This window comes from Cervus canadensis, chromosome 5, assembly GCF_019320065.1.
Source record: "Cervus canadensis isolate Bull #8, Minnesota chromosome 5, ASM1932006v1, whole genome shotgun sequence".
NCBI classification, from domain to species: Eukaryota; Metazoa; Chordata; class Mammalia; order Artiodactyla; family Cervidae; genus Cervus; species Cervus canadensis.
Genome location: NC_057390.1, coordinates 71,991,075 through 72,010,468, shown reverse-complemented (window position 1 = coordinate 72,010,468; position 19,394 = coordinate 71,991,075). Strand labels below are relative to the sequence as shown.

At 46.8% G+C, this 19,394-nt stretch overlaps 1 protein-coding gene across 4 annotated transcripts in view; it reads right to left on the bottom strand.

Annotated features, from left to right (window-relative positions):
- LOC122442017 (translation initiation factor IF-2-like) overlaps positions 1-19,394 on the bottom strand; it is a 377,694-nt gene that overhangs the window by 110,446 nt on the left and 247,854 nt on the right. Inside the window, exon 4 of one of the 4 annotated variants that reach the window (XM_043469270.1) lies at positions 17,813-17,836. The exons of the other annotated variants lie outside the window; for them this stretch is intronic. The gene's annotated coding sequence lies outside the window, so the exon portion shown is untranslated. Of the gene's footprint in view, positions 1-17,812; positions 17,837-19,394 lie in introns of those variants that run through there. 4 annotated transcript variants of the gene reach the window in all.

Genomic DNA, 19,394 nt, shown 5'->3' with positions numbered 1-19,394 from the left:
TGGCTGGACAGTTTTAGTAACTAAAGTTTATTGGCACACAGCCTCGCCCCTCCATGAATGGACTGTCTACGGCTACTTTTGCACCACCATTTTAGAGTCTAGGCAGAGACTGCATGGTCCACAATGCCAAAAATAATGACTATCTGACCCTTTAAGGAAAAAGTTTGCTGAATCCTGAGCCATCAGATGAGGGAAAGAGAGAGGTGATCCATACAAAGGATGTAGGCAGGCTGGCCTGGGGCTCAAGAAATTTAGACAATGTGAACCTCTCAAGCAGGAGCTCCCCCAACTTCCTAAATCACTTCACCCAGACCTACAAACACCTCCTGCTGTGCCTTCTTGCCTGTGGGAGAACTCTGACCTTCCCCCTACCCCCATCATTCAGGACTGCAGCTGCCAAAGCTCAAGATTTCCTCTCCTCTAAGAACCTGCCCTCCCAGGTTCATTCTTCCTCTCTCTCTGTCACTTCCACTTTCCCCTCCCTCTGTTCTCTAACTCTAGTCACCCTACTTCCAGCCCTAATCTTTCCCACCATCCTCCCCACCCTGCCTTCAGGGTTATCAATCAAAAATGCAAATCGGACTCTGTCACTCCCCTGCCTAAAAGCCACTCGGTTCAGTTCAGTTCAGTCACTCAGTCGTGTCAGTTCAGTCACTCAGTTCAGTCACTCACTCTTTGCGATCCCGTGAATCGCAGCACGCCAGGCATCCCTGTCCATCACCAACTCCCGGAGCTTACTCAAACTCATGTCCATCGAGTCGGTGATGCCATCCAGCCATCTCATCCTCTGTCGTCCCCTTCTCCTCCTGCCCCCTCCCAGCATCAGGGTCTTTTCCAATGAGTCAACTCTTCGCATGAGGTGGCCAAAGTATTGGAGTTTCATATTCAGCATCAGTCCTTCCAATGAACACCCAGGATTGATCTCCTTTAGGATGGATTGGTTGGATCTCCTTGCAGTCCAAGGGACTCTCAAGAGTCTTCTCCAAAACAATAGTTCAAAAGCATCAATTTTTCAGCACCCAGCTTTCTTCACAGTCCAACTCTCACATCCATACATGACTAATGGAAAAACCATAGCCTTGACTAGACAGACCTTTGTCGGCAAAGTAATGTCTCTGCTTTTTAATATGTTATCTAGTTTGGTCATAACTTGCCTTCCAAGGAGTAAGCATCTTTTAATTTCATGGCTGCAATCACCATCTGCACTGATTTTGGAGCCCAAAATTATTAATAAAATCTGACACTGTTTCCACTGTTTCCCCATCTATTTGCCATGAAGTGATGGGACCAGATGCCATGATCTTAGTTTTCTGAATGTTAAGCTTTAAGCCAACTTTTTCACTCTCCTCTTTCACTTTCATCAAGAGGCTCTTTAGTTCCTCTTCACTTTCTGCCATAAGGGTGGTGTCATCTGCATATCTGAGGTTATTGATATTTCTCCCAGCAATCTTGATTCCAGCTTGTGCTTCTTCCAGCCCAGTGTTTCTCATGATGTACTCTGCCTATAAGTTAAATAAGCAGGGTGACAATATACAGCCTTGACGTACTACTTTTCCTATTTGGAACCAGTCTGTTGTTCCATGTCCAGTTCTAACTGTTGCTTCCTGACCTGCATATAGGTTTCTCAAGAGGCAGGTCAGGTGGTCTGGTATTCCCATCTCTTTCAGAATTTTCCACAGTTTATTGTGATCCACACAGTCAAAGGCTTTGGCATAGTCAATAAAGCAGAAATAGATGTTTTTCTGAAACTCTCTTGCTTTTTTGATGATCCAGCGGATGTTGGCAATTTGATCTCTGGTTCCTCTGCCTTTTCTAAAACCAGCTTGAACATATGGAAGTTCATGGTTCACATACTGCTGAAGCCTGGCTTGGAGAATTTTGAGCATTACTTTACTAGTGTGTGAGATGAGTGCAATCGTGCGGTAGTTTATGCAACCTTTGGCATTGCTTTTCTTAGGGATTGGAATGAAAACTGACCTTTTCCAGTCCTGTGGCCACTGCTGAGTTTTCCAAATTTGCTGGCATATTGACTGCAGCACTTTCACAGCATCATCTTTCAGGATTTGAAATAGCTCAACACGAAATCCATCACCTCCACTAGCTTTGATCATAGTGATGCTTTCTAAGGCCCACTTGACTTCACATTCTGGATGTCTGGCTCTAGGTAAGTGATCACACCATCGTGATTATCTGGGTCATGAAGATCTTTTTGTACCGTTCTTCTGTGTATTCTTGCCACTTCTTCTTAATATCTTCTGCTTCTGTTATGTCCATACCATTTCTGTCCTTTATCAAACCCATCTTTGCATGAAATGTTCCCTTGGTATCTCTAATTTTCTTGACGAGCTCTCCAGTCTTTCCCATTCTGTTGTTTTCCTCTATTTCTTTGCCTTGATCACTGAGGAAGGCTTTCTTATCTCTCCTTGCTATTCTTTGGAACTCTGCATTCAAATGGGAATATCTATCCTTTTCTCCTTTGCTTTTCGCTTCTCTTCTTTTCACAGCTGTTTCTAAGGCCTCCTCAGACAACCATTTTGCCTTTTGTGCATTTCTTGGCTCCCAACTGTCTATGGATAGAAGTCCAGACTTTAAAACAAGACATACAAAGATCTATCTGCTCTTAACACATGTATAATTTTATCCCTGGCACACTAGGACCACCTATCTTATTGTAACCATCATCTATCTTTCTTCTACACCACCTAACACCTTCAGATGTCCTCCCAAGGTTTCACAAAGCCCTCACCTCATTGTTTTTTGAGAAGAGAATACAAACCAAATGCTCAGTTCCCAGCTTCCCTTGCAGCTACAGTCCATGTTACCTGAGGTCACCTCAGCTTCCCCAGTCAGATGAATGCAAGCCAGATTCTGAATGTGAGGCCAGCAGCATGAAGGAGGATGCACAGCACTGAACTCATCCTGCTCAGGGTGGGGACAGCAACATCCAGGCTCCAGGAACAGCACCCCAGTGCCCAGCACTGCAGCGTTAGTAGTGAAAGCCACTATGGCTGTGTCCAGCAAAGGGGTAAAGACACCTCCTGTGCTAAATACCAGACACTGCTCTAGTTCTGCGAACAGAGCAGAGGACAAGACAGAAAAGTTCTCCACCTTTATTAGGATTATATTTTTGAAGTAGCATCTGACTTGTATTTATCTTCAAGTGCCCCTCATAGTGCTGGACACGGACAATGGACTCAGTTCATGCTTGTCTTTTATGTTTCAAGCCACTCCCCTGGTTTCAGTTCCGCCCTCTGGCTAAGACCTCCTGGTACCCATGAACTCCATCCTGAAGGTTGTTGCCTCACCACCAGCATCATGGCTGCGGAAGTGGGGCAAATTCCACAATGGGCTCTGATCTTGTTGGCTTTTCACAAAATCCCTGGCATAACTATCATATTCCGTTTAAGTGACATGAAGCAGAAAGATGGCTCATTGCATCTTCCTATTGTTTGACCTATAGGTCACTAAAGCTTTTTTTTTTTTTTCTTCCTCATGCCCCCATTAGCCTGAGTCATCCTAGGACTAGGAACACAGTAGGTGTTCAATGAATTTAGGTTGAACTGGACTGAGTTGTTAAATGTGTGTGTATATGTTCTCCCAAACAGAGCCTGTGAAGAGAATCACAGAGTCTAATTTTTGCAGGAAAAATTCAGAACAGCTTCTGATTAGTGAGTTTGTTCCATTTCCCAAGAAATCATTTTAACCTTTAAACACAGAAGGTCAGTCTCTCATCTCTCTTTTCATGCATAATTCCCCCTGCCCTCTGCTCTTGGTGCCTCAGCAACCCACCTGAGAGAGAGGCTGAGTCGGCGGGAAGGAGAATTAGGGCGCTCCGAGGCTTGGGTAGCCTCTCTGGGACCAGCTAGGCCATCAGCATACGTGGCCTTACTTGCTACATTATTAATAAAATTGCAGGAAGTTTGGGAGAACACTTTTTTCCCCCACCTAGAAAATTAGCATTGATGCCACACGAGATGCAAATGTAGGAAGATGAACATCAATAAAACAGAAAATGTTCCCTTTGAATCTTCTTCTGGAGCTAGTGCCAATAGAGCACTTTGAAAGGGTGAAGGGACTGGGAGAGCTCAGGGTGAATAAATCAGGGTTCCTGGTTATCTGGGCACTGTGGGTGGCCCCACATTCAGGCCAGAGGGGGCAGGGGAGTCCAGTTCATTCCAAGTGTCTGTAGCATTAATCACAGATCCTGGATGGCAGCAATGGAAATGGTTGGCGGTAGGACGTCCTGCCATGGGTGATGGCTCACAAGAGCCCAGGAGATCCAGATTAACCAAAAAGAAGCCAAGGTCAGACAGGCTGGCTTGGTGATTTTCTGAAAACCCTGGACTGACCTGCAGGGCTGATGCTGCAGCTGAAGGAAGCCACGGGATCGTAAGTAGGCGGAGGTATCCAAGCAGGTCACACTAATTAGTGGGAATAATTAGTCATAGAACCAGGGATTTCAGTAGCTTTTTAGCAACTGTGTCAAACAGCTAACAGGCAGAGTGTTACCTCCTTGCAGAAGTCTTCCTTGCCCCTCATTTGAAACAGCACCCCATCATTCTATTTCCCATTGCTCAGCTTTCTCCTTTCCTCTCACCATCCTTTTGCCAGCCTGTATCATATAACCTACTTATTTGTATTGCATATTGTGTATTGTGCATTACATTTTAATACCAGAATGTAAGCTGTATGAGGATGATGTCATCTTGTTCGCTGCTGTGTCCCCAGCTCCTGGATCAGTGCCTGGTATCCAATTAATATTTATTGAACTCATAAATATATCCTGAACTAAAACTCAGAAGTATTTTCACTTGAACTGCTCATTGACCAGGTTTCTCTCATCGTATTTGTACAAGTGCTAGTTTTTAATTTCAAAAATGCGGCACTTTATCTTTTGGGCTTTGGTCCATTTATTCAGCCTTTCAAGTTTAGTAAGTCTTGATTCCAACATAGTGATGGGTCCTTCAACCTCATTTCAATGCCTCCAAAAGCCGAGCAACATGCCATTGTTCTTCCATCCAAGTTGACGTGCCAGTAGACACATCCCCTCAGCCTGGATTAATTGTTTTTCACTATTTGCACCAGAAATCATTGAGATAGAGGCTCTCTGCTCTGGAAAGGGCCTTTGGGATCAAGTGATCAGAAGCTTTGGTTTTATAGACTGGGGTTCCAGGACCACATGGGGAAGTGAGTGACAAATGGACAGCCTCTCTATGACATCAGAAAAACTGCACTGATAGGTTCATAAAGCCTCAGCCACCCTGCATTGAGAAGGCACTTCCATAGCAACAAGCTCCCAGGGGGGCCTTGGACTAGCACCTGAACTCTCCATCATCCACGGTAGACTGGTGGGATCCTTCCACAAAGCCTGTCTCTTCTTTATCTATTCCCATCCTGAGGGTGGTCCATGAGTGACAGCTGGAAGGACTCGGAAGCCAACCCAGGGCCCTGGCTTCTCCCCTCTTCTGTGTCCTTCTTTCTCCCTCCTCCTGAGGTGGCAATGCTCTTCTTTTCTCTTCCTTTTCCACCCCATTGTGAGTGACGTTTAAACTTGTTTAGATGGGGTACAGATGCTGAGAACACACTGATGGGCTACAGCCAACAGAAACTCAAAGACAAAAGAGAGGTTTCCTGGCACATCTGAGAACACAAAATTCTTTGGCTCTCAGTGACTAGTGCAGCATTTAAAACAAAATATGTCCTGAGACAGTCAACAATATAAGAGCAGAGGGAGGAGCTGCAGTATGTATCTGTTGAATGAATGGGTAAATGAATGAAAGAATGCATGATGTCAGTATATGAAATAAAGTAAATGGACACAGTAACAGAACCACTGGTGACAACCCACTCCAATATTCTTGCCTGGAGCATCCCATGGACAGAGGAGCCTGGCAGGCTATAGTCCAAGGGGTTGCAAAGAGTCTGACACAATTTAGTGACTTAGCACAATACGGTATGGCGACTTCTCAGACTTACCTTGGTCTAAGGGGGAAAAATCATAAGGAATCAGAGTCAGTGCCCCCTGCCACTGCCCGGGAAAGGGCAGGCAAGACAAGTCCAACACTGGGGCTCAGTGAACCCTACAGAGGTCACTGTATGCGCACCTGAGGCCACATCCTTCTTTGGCCTCTATCCCTGCTCCATCCTTCTTCTCTCAGCCATTGCCCCTGAGAGCCTCTCATCCATAAACCACTTTCTCAGAAATCCCCATTACAGGCTCTGCTTTGAGGAATGTAACCTAAGACACTGTATTTCTACAACACACAATGGAGTATTTTGAATTGAATCTGGCCCCTAACACCCCTTTAAATTCCTCCCACCTGAGCCCCCCCCCCGCATCGCTGGTCCCCAGAACTTCCTGTCACTAGACTCTCACTTTAGCAGCCAGTTCAGGCTTATGGCTGTGGTATTAATGGCGCCCATCACAACACAAAGACGCTCAGCAGTAAACTGTCTGCAGCCACAGTTTTAGACACAAGGTGAGCAGTTCAGCTTACAAAGTTTCAGAGCTGCCAAAAGGTGTCTTCAGTTATAGGAACAGAACCCGCTGTCACAGTCATTAATTATTTATGGAACAGACTTGGGGAGGAGGCAGGGGCAGGTGGTGAGGCAGGCAATACAGAAATGGAGACAGAAAGATTTGCATGTGCTTATCTCAAAAACTCCCAGGTGGGCTCCTCCCAACCTTTCACCCAGGAAAGCCGTAACTCAGGCTGCCCTCTGCCACGGCCACCTCTCCTCCCCCCCTCCCTTCTGGGAGGCTGAGAAGGAAGCAGGTGCCCTGGAAGAGACAGCTCTGATCTGCCCAGCCTGTTCAGTTTTAGATTTGGAAGAACTTCAAATTACAGGCCCAAGCTGGCCACGTGGTATGGTCTGGAGGTGTCTTCTTTGTTCTGTGGCCTCTGCACAGAAATGCCCCAAGGCCACCGGAGAGGCTCCTGGCCAGCTCACCGTCTCCTCGGGGCTCCTTCAAGCATCCCCCACTCACCCACCTGTTTCCCACCTTCTTCCTCCTTCTCACAGGAGCTTGCCTCCGACTTCACAGGAAATGCAGAAGGCAGCAAAGTGTGAAGTATGGAACCTCTGGTTTCCACATACACACACAACACAGACAACACAAAACAACACATAACACACTTACACATACCATACATAATGCACACATAGCACCCACCACACCACACACACACACACACACGCCTGCTTCTCTACCCGCCCTTTCTTCCTGAAAGGTTAGAAGAGGCATCCTGCTCCTCACATACCCCCAATCCACTGCTTCCTCTTCTCCCCCAGACCTTCAACCCCTCTCACTCTGCAGCCCTTTCCCGTGAGCATTTACTGAGCTGCAGTTGCACTTCTTAAAAAAAAACAAATGGGAAGAGTCATAAGCAACAGATTACCTCCCCTCCTACCTGCAGTGAAAATAGAAGCATCAGATGTGCACCTCCCCTTTCCCCCACGTCTGCTCACCTAGTGGGGGCCCCTGGGTGGCAGCCAGGCCCTCCCTCCACAGGATCACCTGCGCTCCAGGCCCAACCCTTCCCGCCTTAACCAGCCAAGACACAGTTCCCAGAGTTAAACCTTCTCCTGAATATGCAACTTCTTCCATCGCCAGCTCCTCTCCCACCTGAAGCCCTGCTCTTCCCTGGGTTCCTTCCCTTCCCAGCTTCCAGTGTCTGGGTGACAAATGATAACTCCACACCCATGTCTCCAGCCCAGCTCACCTGCCTGGTTGGCCACAGGTGTGACAAGTTCCTAGTGGACAAGAGCCTTGAACAAAGCATGTCTAAACTTCTCAGAGTTCACCTCCCGCCCCACCACCCCTTCTCTTGCTCCTTATCACTAATGTCTCATTTCAATACAGCCAGTCAGTTGAACAAACCATTGTCCAAACCAGAGACCCATATGTGGTCCTGGACCTTGGCCTTTAACCTCCTTCTCCCTTAACCAGTAATCTTTCATGACCTATCTCCATGGCCCCTAAGTCCATCTCCTTTCCCTATTTCCTAATTGACTCCCTCCTATCACACCCTCTGACAATGGAAGAGCCTCTGTCCTTCGCATGGCCCACCTACCCTACCTACTGCAGCCATCGCCCTAAGAGGCAGACTGGAGCTTGCCACTCTCCCTTTAAACCTTTTCCTGAATATATGCCCTCCTTCACAGATCTCTACCCAGGAGAAACAGACTCAGAGAAAAGAAATTGAGCAGAATATAGCAAATCCAGGGGCAGGGAAATTATTGATTCGTGCATTTGTTCGTTCATTAAATTATACCTTCAGAACCTGGACTTAGTCCTTCTGGGAGTCTCCAGGCTCAAGCATTTAGTTTTCTTGTTTATTTCCTTCATAGCACTTACCTCCATTTTGTTTTTAATTCACTATTTTTATACTTAAAAAAAAAAAAAAACAACTATCTCCCCTTTAAGAATAAGTTCCTTACATAAAAGGTACTCTCAGTCTGTTTGATACAGTATCCACAGCCCCTAGTCCCAGGCAGGGCATACAGTAGTCACTTAATAAATATGTATGGGATAAATGATGGGATAAATGAATGACCACAATGACACATGGTAGTTTCTGTCTAGAGTCAGTTCCATCAACACTAGTTTGAGAACCAAATTCCTATCACCTGTCACCAAGCCTTCACCAAGTACCTGCTATGTACAGGCGGAATGGGGTGGGCGCCAGCAGCACTGAGACAGAAAGTACGTTTTCCACACTCAAGTGCCTCTAAGGGAGGGATGAACTGGGTACAACAGGCTAACTGTCAACAATGCAGGACCAGGACTCACCATGCCCAGGTACCGGTCTCACCTGGGGTGACGCACACAGACACCAGTCTTAGAGCAGGCACCGTTCCAGGCTGAGGAGGTGGGCCCTGGGGACTGTTCCCACTCCTCTGCCTTCTGTTTACCCAGATTCCAGACACGCATTCCATGTGCTTGGTCCCCAGCAGGAGGATGAATGGGCCTTCCATTCTGGTCCCTTGGGGCCAGAGCTAGAGAAGGGTGTGCAAATTTATCAAGAGAGAAGGAAGAAGAACAGGAATGGGTTTAAAAAAAAAAAGAAAAGAAAAGAAAAAAACAGAAAATGAGAAGGAAGGAAGGGAAGGGGAAAGGAAAGAGAAAAAGCCCAATCGACACCTCTCGTATCTTCTCCGCACTCCTGGCCCCAGGTCTCAGCGTGCTCTCTGGGACAATGCAGAGTCCTGCTTACAGCCTCCCTGAACGAACACACCCACCCCGGCTTCCAGGGGAATCCAAGCTCCAGCCAGGATCTGGAGTGAGCTTTTATGAACATTAAATCAGACTGTGCAGATGTGTCGCTCGCCGCTTAAAATCCTCCGTGGCTTCCCTCATGTTCAAAATAAAATCCAAATTCCATGTTCAGCCATGGAAAGCCCTGCATGATTTGGTATCTCTCCCTGTAGACTGCGTCCAGCCACAAGAACCTGCTTTTTGCTGCACCTGAAAACACCAGGCTTATTGAAGCCACAAGACCTTTACCTAGCTGTTCTCTCCTCCTGAACTGCTCAGGCCACCGACCTCTAGCAAACTGGGTCCTCGATGACATTCACCTTAAATACCACCTCAGAGAACAAATGCTCCCTTGACTACCCCTCCCAAAGTAACGACAGGGTCCCCTCTCCATTATACACCTAGGGGTTATTCTTCTGCACAATCTTTGTTGTTTAGTCGCTAAGTTGTGTCCAACTCTTTGAGACCCCATGGAGTGCAGCACACCAAGCTCCTCTGTCCTCCACTGTCTCCTCGAGTTTGCTCAAATTCAAGTTCATGGAGTTGGCGATGCCATCCAACAAACTCATCCTCTGCCACTCCCTTCTCCTTGTGCCATCAATCTTTCCTAGTGTTCCAATGAGTCAGCCCTTCACATCAGGTGTCCAAAGTATTGGAGCCTCAGCTTCAGCATCAGTCCTTCCAATGAATATTCAGGACTGATTTCCTTTAGGATTGACTGGTTTGATCTCCCTGCAGTCCAAAGGACTCTCAAGAGTCTTCTCCAACACCACAGTTCAAAAGCATCAATTCTTTGGCGGTCAGCTTTCTTTATGGTCCAAGTCTCACATCCATACATGACTACTGGAAAAACCATAGCTTTGACTATACAGAGCAAAGATGTGTATACTGATGCGAAGAACTGACTCATTTGAAAAGACCCTGATGCTGGGAAAGATTGAAGGCGGGAGGAGAAGAGGATGACAGAGGATGAGATGGTTGGATGGCATCACCCACCAGCTCGATGGACATGAGTTTGAGTAAGCTCTGGGAGTTGGTGATAGACAGGGAAGCCAGGTGTGTTGCAGTCCATGGGGTTGCAAAGAGTTGGACACAACTAAGTGATTGAACTGAACTGTCTATATGGGACCTTTGTCAGCAAAGTGATGTCTTTGCTTTTTAATATGCTATCTAGGTTTGTCATAGGAAAACATTTACCACTATTAGAATATTTTCCTGGACACATTTTTCTGTATTCCCCCATCTATTCATCTTCTACTGCTGCTTCTACTGATGCATGTTCATCTTCTAAAAATTACCATAGTCTTAAAAGCTTAAATCATTCCCCGCCACCATGTATTAGCTCACAGCCCTGTGGGTCTAAAGTCTAGGCACAGATGGACTGAGTTCTCTGCCCAGGGTCTCCCAAGGCTAAAATAGAGGTGTCCGCCAGGCTGTGTTCTCACTGAGAGCTTGGGGTCCTTTTCCAGGCTTGTGTGGTTGTGTCAGGATTCAGGTCCTTCAGTTGTAGGCTTACAGTTTCCATTTCCTTGCTGACCATAAGCCAAGCCCTGAGCTCCTGAAGGCTGCCCACATTCCTCGCCCTGGGCCCCTCCAACTTCAAAGCCAGAAACAGTCTTCCTCACATTGAAACCCCCTCATGCTACAAATCCCTCCCATCAGGAAAAGCCCAGTCCCCATGAAGGCCTCACTGACTGAGGCAAGTGACCATCAACTCTGTCCTGTAACATAACCTAGTTCAGGGAATGACAGCCCCATCACATTCATGGTCCACATCCACACTCCAGGGGAGGCTATTCCACAGGGCAGGAACACCAGGGCACAGGAATTTGGGGACTAACTTAGAATCCTGCCTACCCTGCCTCACTTGAGCAGGACCTTGCCTGCTTTATCTCTGCACGCTATGGCCTAGGACAGGTCTTCTAGCCACACAGAGAACAATGAAGACAGTGAAAATACTGCACAAAACAATGTGGGAAAGCAACAGCATTGCTCAGAACTTAGAGGTACCCAGGGCCCAGGAGCTCTGACCAATCCTGGTCCTGTCCCTCCAGCCCAGGGACAAGTAAATCAGAATCCCACACCCCTGAACCAAGTCACGGCCACCAATGTGCCACTATATGTAGTAGATGCTCATTAATTTGTTTTTCATTTACTAGTAGACTGAAAGGAAGAGGATTCTCTCCTCTGGAAACTAGCGTTAGTCACTCTGTCATGTCCAACTCTTTGTGACTCCATGGACTGTAGCCTCCAGGCCCCTCTGTCCATGGGACTCTCCAGGTCAGAATACTAGAGTGAGTAGCTGTTCCCTTCTCAGGGGGATCTTCCCGACCCAGGGATTGAACCCAGGTCTCTTATACTGCAGGCAGATTCTTAACCATCTGTGCCATCAGAGAAGCCCTCTTGGAAAGCAGAGATGCAAAGAATTGAAAGAACTGGGGTGGCGGGGAGCAAAGCAGAAGCCAGGAGCCAATCGAGTGTTTCCTATTTGCCTCTGCTCTTGGCCTGTTCCTTACCCAGCTCACCTCCAACCCCCCTCTCCCCCAGGATGCCTTCTCTGCCCCAGCCTGACATCCTGTGCACTGAGCACCTTCCTACTTCATTAGACCCTTTTTTGAGGGTTGTCTTTGACCCCTTCTCTCCTATTGTGGATACACAGCAGGTCAAGTCCTGCGTGCTGTTTGCAATTCACCACACTTGTGTCTCAGATCCTTGTCTCTCCTTCACTCTCCTTGAGGAAGGTGGCTGTCTCACCCACCTTTGTTTCCACCCAGTGCAGAGGGAGCATGTTTAGGCTGTGTAGACCCCTGGGACCACCTTCTGTTCAGTTCAATCGCTCAGTTATGTCCGACTCTGTGACCCCATGGACTACAGCACACCAGGCTTCTCTGTTCATCACCAACTCCTGGAGCTTACTCAAACTCATTATCATTGAGTTGGTGATGCCATCCAACCATCTCATCCTCTGTTGTCCCCTTCTCCTCCCACCTTCAGTCTTTCCCAGCATCAGGGTCTTTTCCAATGAGTCAGTTCTTCGCATCAGGTGGCCAAAGGATTGGAGTTTCAGCTTCAGCATCAGTCCTTCCAGTAAATATTCAGGACTGATCTCCGTTAGGATTGACTGGTTGGATCTCCTTGCAGTCCAAGGGACTTTCAAGAGTCTTCTCCAACACCGTAGTTCAAAAGCTTCAGCTCTTTGGCACTCAGCTTTCTTTATAATCCAGCTCTCACATCGATACATGACTACTCGAAAAACCATAGCTTTGAGACCTGCTGCAAATAGGAAATAGGAGACGGCCTGGGGAGGGGCAGTTGTAGGGTGAAGCATGCTGCGTGCGGGGGTGGGGGAGATCAGGCCCCAGGAACACAGTGGGAGGTCCTGGCACCTGTGAAAAGGTAACAGAGGTCAGGGTGAACACAGAAAAGGAGAGGAAGGAATGCAATCAGACCTAGAGAGCTGGTCATCATCAGATTGGTGTGGGGACCCGCATCCAACCAGTGGCCATCTCTGCAGATACAGGCTACTTGTTTCCACCAGAAGAGCCACAGGCACTGAGAATCATCTGCATTCTCCTTTCTCCTTGCTTCCAGTAGTGGTCAGTTTTGGTGCAAGTAAAATGATACAATGATGCCCGTGTTGAACATGATATGCGTGTGTGCATGCTGTCGCTTCAGTCATGTCCAACTCTTTGTGACCCTGTGGACAGTAGCCCACAAGACTCTCCTTTCCATGGGGATTCTCCAGGCAAGAATGCTGGAGTAGGTTGCCATGCCCTCCTCCAGGGGATCTTCCCAACTCAGAGATCGAACCCGTGTACACTGCAGGGAGATTCTTTACTGCTAAGCTACCGGGGAAGCCCAGGTGTGATATATTTTGCCCTTAACATCCAAGGGAGTAGAGAAAAATGATCTGGTACACTAGTAGGCTGAAAGGTGACCATAAGCCCTTTAGTGAGACCATCACCAGCATGCAAGCCCCACTGGGGTACGTGAACAAGAAGGTAACATTCATGTCACGAGTTCAAGAAAGACTCATTGGAAGTAAGATGGGTCAGAACTTACTGGACTCCAAGTCCTCGTTCTGGGCCCTTCTCCAGGGAGCCTGGCACTTAGCAAGGGATCAGAGGGCAGCCTCAGAGGTGATAAGAAGACCGGGCAGCAGGGCCTGGGAGGAAAAGAAGCTGGGATTATTCATTGGGGGAAGACAGGCAGGCGGGATTTAATACAATCTTCAGGTATCAGAAGAGTTCTTAGGCAGTGCAGGCTGAGTCTTGGCAGTGGCTACTGAGGATAGAATAAGGAGAGAAACTTAATCCCCAGCATAAGGGATTTAGGATAGCTAAGGGGGAGAATTTCCTGATGGTGAAGGTTGTTAAAAGTTGCAATGAATGGTCTGGGGAGAGACTGGGGCCTGCTCTGGAAGCTTTTACAAGTAGAAGAGATTATCCTCTGGCAGGGCAGCTTATCTCTAATCCTGCCTGAAGGCAGGGGAATGGACGCAATGACCTCAGGGTCTCCTTCAGACTTGGAAAGCAGGCCTTCCCATCATCGGGCCAGCCAACACTGCTGAGCAGGAGATGTGCTTTAAGGGAGGCCCAGAGTGTTCCCTGAAATAAGAAGAAGCCATGTGAGATCGCCTTCCCTTTGTCTATTTTTCAGCCACAGCTGCCTCATGGCAATGGCCAGGTCCCTCTATAATCTCGGGTCTAATCAAGGGTTAGACAAGAAAGCCAAGACCACACGGAGACAGATGACTCTCTACTCGACAGAGCACCCCATACAGCAGAGCCTTGCTGTGGTCTTCTCCATGGAGCGCTCTGCATTTAAAAAGCCATCTGAAGGGATTTTCCTGGCAGTCCAGTGATGAAGATTTTGCCTTCTAATGCAGGGGTGGGGGTGTGGGGGGGTTGATCCCTGATCGGGGAGCTAAGATCCCACATGTCTTATGGCCAAAAAACCAAAACATAAAACAGAAGCAATATTGTAACAAATTCAGGAAAGACTTTAAAAATGGTCCACATCAAAAAAAAAAAAAAAAAAGTCATGTGAAAAGCTTACTGGCTCCCAGGCAGTCGCAACAGGGCATTCTCAGCTTGCTGCTACCAGACGAATGACCGATAAGGGCTGCACTAACTCCAGCTTTCCCTAAACCACACTTTCACTTCCTGCCTGTAAATTGACAAGCCTTCTGAGAACAATGGCCTCTGCCCAGCTGTTCACCTTGGGGGCCAGGGAAGAAGGGCACAAGACCTTGGGTGCACGGGGCCTCCACACAGGTTGAGAACAATGACAGGAACACAGAGCACAAGCCAGAACGGCCTCAGAAGCCTTCTGTGCTTGGGGACATCTCAAAGAAAGGGCAAGACTCGGGCAGAGAGGAGAACCCCGACAGCTTCTGAAGTTGTTTTCCAAAGTGCCGTGCAAATACCTGAACAACACTCAGGGCCGTAGTTGATTCAATGTTTGCTGAAACCCAGAAAGCCAAAGACAAGATGACCTTCGGTTTTCTACAACCTTGGGGGTGTCTAACTCTGCCCAGTAGTCAGATAAATTTGGAAGTGGATATATATTTTATTTTCAGTTCTATTTCCCCAGTGAAGAAAGAATTATTTAGCCCTTAACCCTATACCTTCGCAGAATGAGATTCTTCATTCTTGCTCTTTCCTTCTCATAACTTAGCTGATGTCATTCCAGGGCTTTTTCTTTGGCCTCCATATCTCTGATCCAACTCTTTTACAGGATTTACACCAGGCCCCTCTCTGCTTTCCACCTCTCAACACTTGATAATTCCACCTATCCATCCCCTCCCACACACACAGAGCTCTGGGGCCAGTGTCTGCCCTTCAAGGACACCTTTCCTTCTGGAGGAGTAAACACCAGCCTCCCAGGCACTTGTACCCAGACTGTATCACCTTCGGTTAGCACAGGTACGGGACTGGAACAAATGGTCCAGTACACTTAGGAGAAATAACCATGCAAATGTATTATTCTGCCCATTGCACATGCCAGACACAGGCAGGAACTGGTTGCAAAAAGCATATTAAGCATGCAATCAGCTGCATCCTCATGCCCAAATAAAGCTATTTTCATTTCATAAAGCAAGAGAGCAAGTCAAGTCATTAGGGAAATAGAAATGGGGAGCTTAAACGCCTAATTGGAAGCTCTATTGCATTTGCAAAGTACCTTTGGTTTTTCTAAAAATTTAAGGGAAACACATTGAGCTTAGAATTCCAGATAGATCGATGCCACATCCATCCTTGCACTAGCACAGAAGGAACACCCCTTCCTGTGGGCTCATCCCAACGCCAGTTGCACTGTGTAAATAGCAGTGAGGACCCAGAAGGAAGCAAGGGGCTCCTAAAAGCAGGAAAAAATGAAGGGACAGTGAAAGTCATCTTCCTGTCCATGGAGAGCAGAATCTTATGACCACAGTGCCTCTCTGGCTGCTTTAGTTTAACTCTTCCATCTCTCAGCTAGAATTTTAGTGAATCTGATGTGTTTCCTGGACATTTCCCATGTGCCTGGTGGAAACTGCAACTTCTCTGGAACTTCAGGCACCTTTTCTGTCAACATGCTTGGTGATTTAGCCCTGGAATTCCACAGAAGTGCCTGGAAGCCAAGGAGGTGAGGGCTCCACGTGGGAGATGTACAGACAAGGAGAATTCTACTCCCTCACATCCATGCCCACTTGTATCTGCTTAATATTTGGGGATTCCATAGAGGACATTAGGTTGGCCAAAAAGTTCACTCAGGATCGTTCATAAGCTAAACTGAATGAACTTTTTGGCCAACCCAATAACATTTGGTGAGGTTGGGGGAGCAGGGTTTCTGTTCCTTAAATACACACACACACACACACACACACACACAATCCACAATTGAGAGATTCAAGATCCTAATCTCACCACGCAGATAAGGGAAGTCCTCACTGACCAGATGGGTAGGTAAGTTATAGAATTTAGTGGCTCATGGATTCTCTAGAACATGTATTCCAGGAGCTCAGAGCATAAGAAAACAAGGATCGTGTTTCCTGGGAAGGTCAGGCTTGATCTGTTGGGTGATCTTGCCCATGTGGCTCCTACATTACACTTTTTCACAGAGAATTCATCTAAACCCATCTTTTGCCAACTCATCTAAACCATGTCTAAACTATGTCTCTTACAAGATGGAGAAACCAGGATATTAAGATTAACCCAGATGCTCATTTGGTCCTGGAGTCTTCTTATAGATAAGGTCTTTTTGTCCAGGAAATCTCTGGCTCAGGAGGATTGAGGGTGTTTATCAACACAGAACTCTTTAATCAAGAGGAGCATGCAGGATCCACAGAAACATGTGAGGAATAGTCTTCTCAAGCCAACACCATCATGTTTCTGAAAATTTCCATAGAGCCCGGAACCACAAAGGAATAAACTCTAATGGTTGAATATTGGGCACTCTGAATGCACATCAGAGTTCAGAAGGCAAGTTCAGTTCAGTTGCTCAGTCATGTCCGACTCTTTGCGACCCCATGGACTGCCGCCATGCCATGCCTCCCTGGCCATCACCAACTCCCGGAGCCTACTCAAACTCATGCCCACTGTGTCGGTGATGCCATCCAATCATCTCATCCTCTGTTGTCCCCTTCTCCTCCCGCCTTCAATCTTTCCCAGCATCAGGGTCTTTTCAAATGAGTCAGTTCTTCCCATCAGGTGGCCAAAGGATTGGAGTTTCAGCTTCAGCATCAGTCCTTCCAATGAATATTCAGGACTGATTTCCTTTAGGATTGACTGGTTGGATCTCCTTGCAGTCCAAGGGACTCTCAAGAGTCTTCTCCCCTCTGGGACAACTAACTGCCATGTTCCTTCAAGGGGCCAGCCCTGCAAACACATAAGGACTCAGTCCTTGATGTTTTCTTCTGATCCCTAAAATAGGCTCACACTGCAGTCTGATGGGCACTTCTCTACCCCATGGAATGTCTGCTTGACACACACACGACATGACAAGTGTTATTAGATTAGGTCATTACCTGCACTGGAAATGAAACCACAAGCATGTAACAGAGGACCTGCATCCAGGTATACCCAATCTTTCTGTGACATCACCAAGCGGGGCACCCACCTCTGTCCTTCAGCGCAGAGTTCACTGGGAGCCTCACAGAGCATGAAACTCAAGTGCTTTCCCAACTGAAGAAGCAGTTGGATTTTCATGGGCAGCAGGGACCATAACTACCAAACCTCTATGTTCTCCCCAGATTCTAACCCCAAAGAGAGACAGAGTGTCCCTGGAGAAATGGAAGGATGTAGAAAGAGAAAGAGGAGGGAAGTGGAAATTGCAGAGAGAGTGATGAATGGCCAGTCTGCATTGCTGAACTAGTTATTACTGAGTTGTTTGCCATTTGGCCCCATGTATTTTTAAAGCATATAGTTAAGGAACATTTATTAAAATGTTTTCAAGTTGTCCTTCTAAAGAAGAGACCCTGACAGGCCACTCAGTATATTGCAAAGGTGGGTTAAATACTATTATCCGTGCTGCAGAGATAGGAAGACAACAGTATAATGGATTACCTTAATTTCCCAGAGACACGCAGTGCATTCATTACTGGCAGGGGGAAAAAAAAGAAAAAGACAATCAGATTAAAGAATCCTGAAACCTGGGCCGCCTTGCCAAGAAAGCCAACTGGTTTGAGGAAAGGAGAGGCGAGCCCCACACCTCCAAGGGAGCTGCTCCAAAAAACGCAGTCCTTAGAAACACAGACACCTTCACCTTCCGGAGCTCTGAATTAAAATGCTCAACAGAAACAAATTCGCCACGCACAGAACCGCCAGGGCTCACCAATCTGCCGTGTGAGGCAGATTGGGAGAGGAGGAAAAAATAATCCAGATCCTAATTTAGTTCGGGAGCTTGTTTTCTTACACCGACAAATCCTTCTAAAGATGATTTCCTGATTAGAGTCAAACGTTGGAGGCCCAAGCTCTCGGAGATTGTTGTGTCGTCAGCATGCTAATGTGTTTCTTAGCAACTCTCTCCCTCCACTTTTAGGAAGAAACAACACCTCTGCCAGTAACTCAAAGCTGGAGAAGACTCAGCACCTCTGATGATTCACAGCTGGGGAGGGAGGCCCAGATACCTGAGGTCTATGCGAGGGTGGGACTCTGCTCGGTAGCCAGACTCAGACAGCAAATGCCAACGCAGGTGCTAGGCTGTGCAGGGAAACTGCAAAAGGCGAGAAGAGGGGACCGCTGCATCTCTGTGTCTCTATGTACTTGCAGCCATCGACTGCCATCTCATAACTTGAAATGTGAATCCCAGTGCTTCTACAGAGCTGATATCTTTCTCTCACCAGACTTAAAGATGCAGAAAGCCCCTAAGGAGAAGTCAAGTCAGTGGAGGTTAAGGAATAGGGTTTTCTGAACTGATTTTATCTTAAATTTTGGAATTTTCAGGATCAGCTCAGAAAGAACTGAAGATCAAAACTTTATTTATCCATTGATTAAGTATTTATTACCCGTTGACAGTATGCCAGCTCTTGTTCTCTGTGATTTCAGATCAGTTCTTTTGGCAATGAGCGCTACCAATGAACCCTGAAGCTAGAAGGGACCATCAACTCCAACAATCTCATTTTCCAGATGAGAAAACTGAGACCTCGTGAGGTTCTCCTCCCTGAGATATGAGTAATTTATTGACAAAGCTAGAGCATAAATACAAGTATTCCCACCACGACTACTAATTCTCAGACCAGATGCTTCAAAACTGGACTTGGATAGTCTCTGCCTGAGAAGGGGAGACGTGATATTCAATTTGCCAATATTCACAACCTTGGAGGAAGTGATATTCATCGTAAGCCAAAACATATTGGTAAATTCTCTAATTTAGTCAGATGATGTCTCACTTTACATGATAAATGTTTCTAAAAAGTTGCATGCAAATCAAATTTTTGTAAATTGAATTACTTCTTTAAAAGCACAAGACAGATTGCTTTGTAAAGGAACCCTGGGCTGAAAATGAGAAATATTTCTGCAATTTAAATAATAACTACCTCCATAATTTATCTCTTCTGTAATTCATAATTTAATATTTCTTGGTTTTGTTTAGCATCACTTGCTTAAAACAAGAAAGATCTATATTTATGCAGCAACTGTCACCAAGAAGTTTGAAG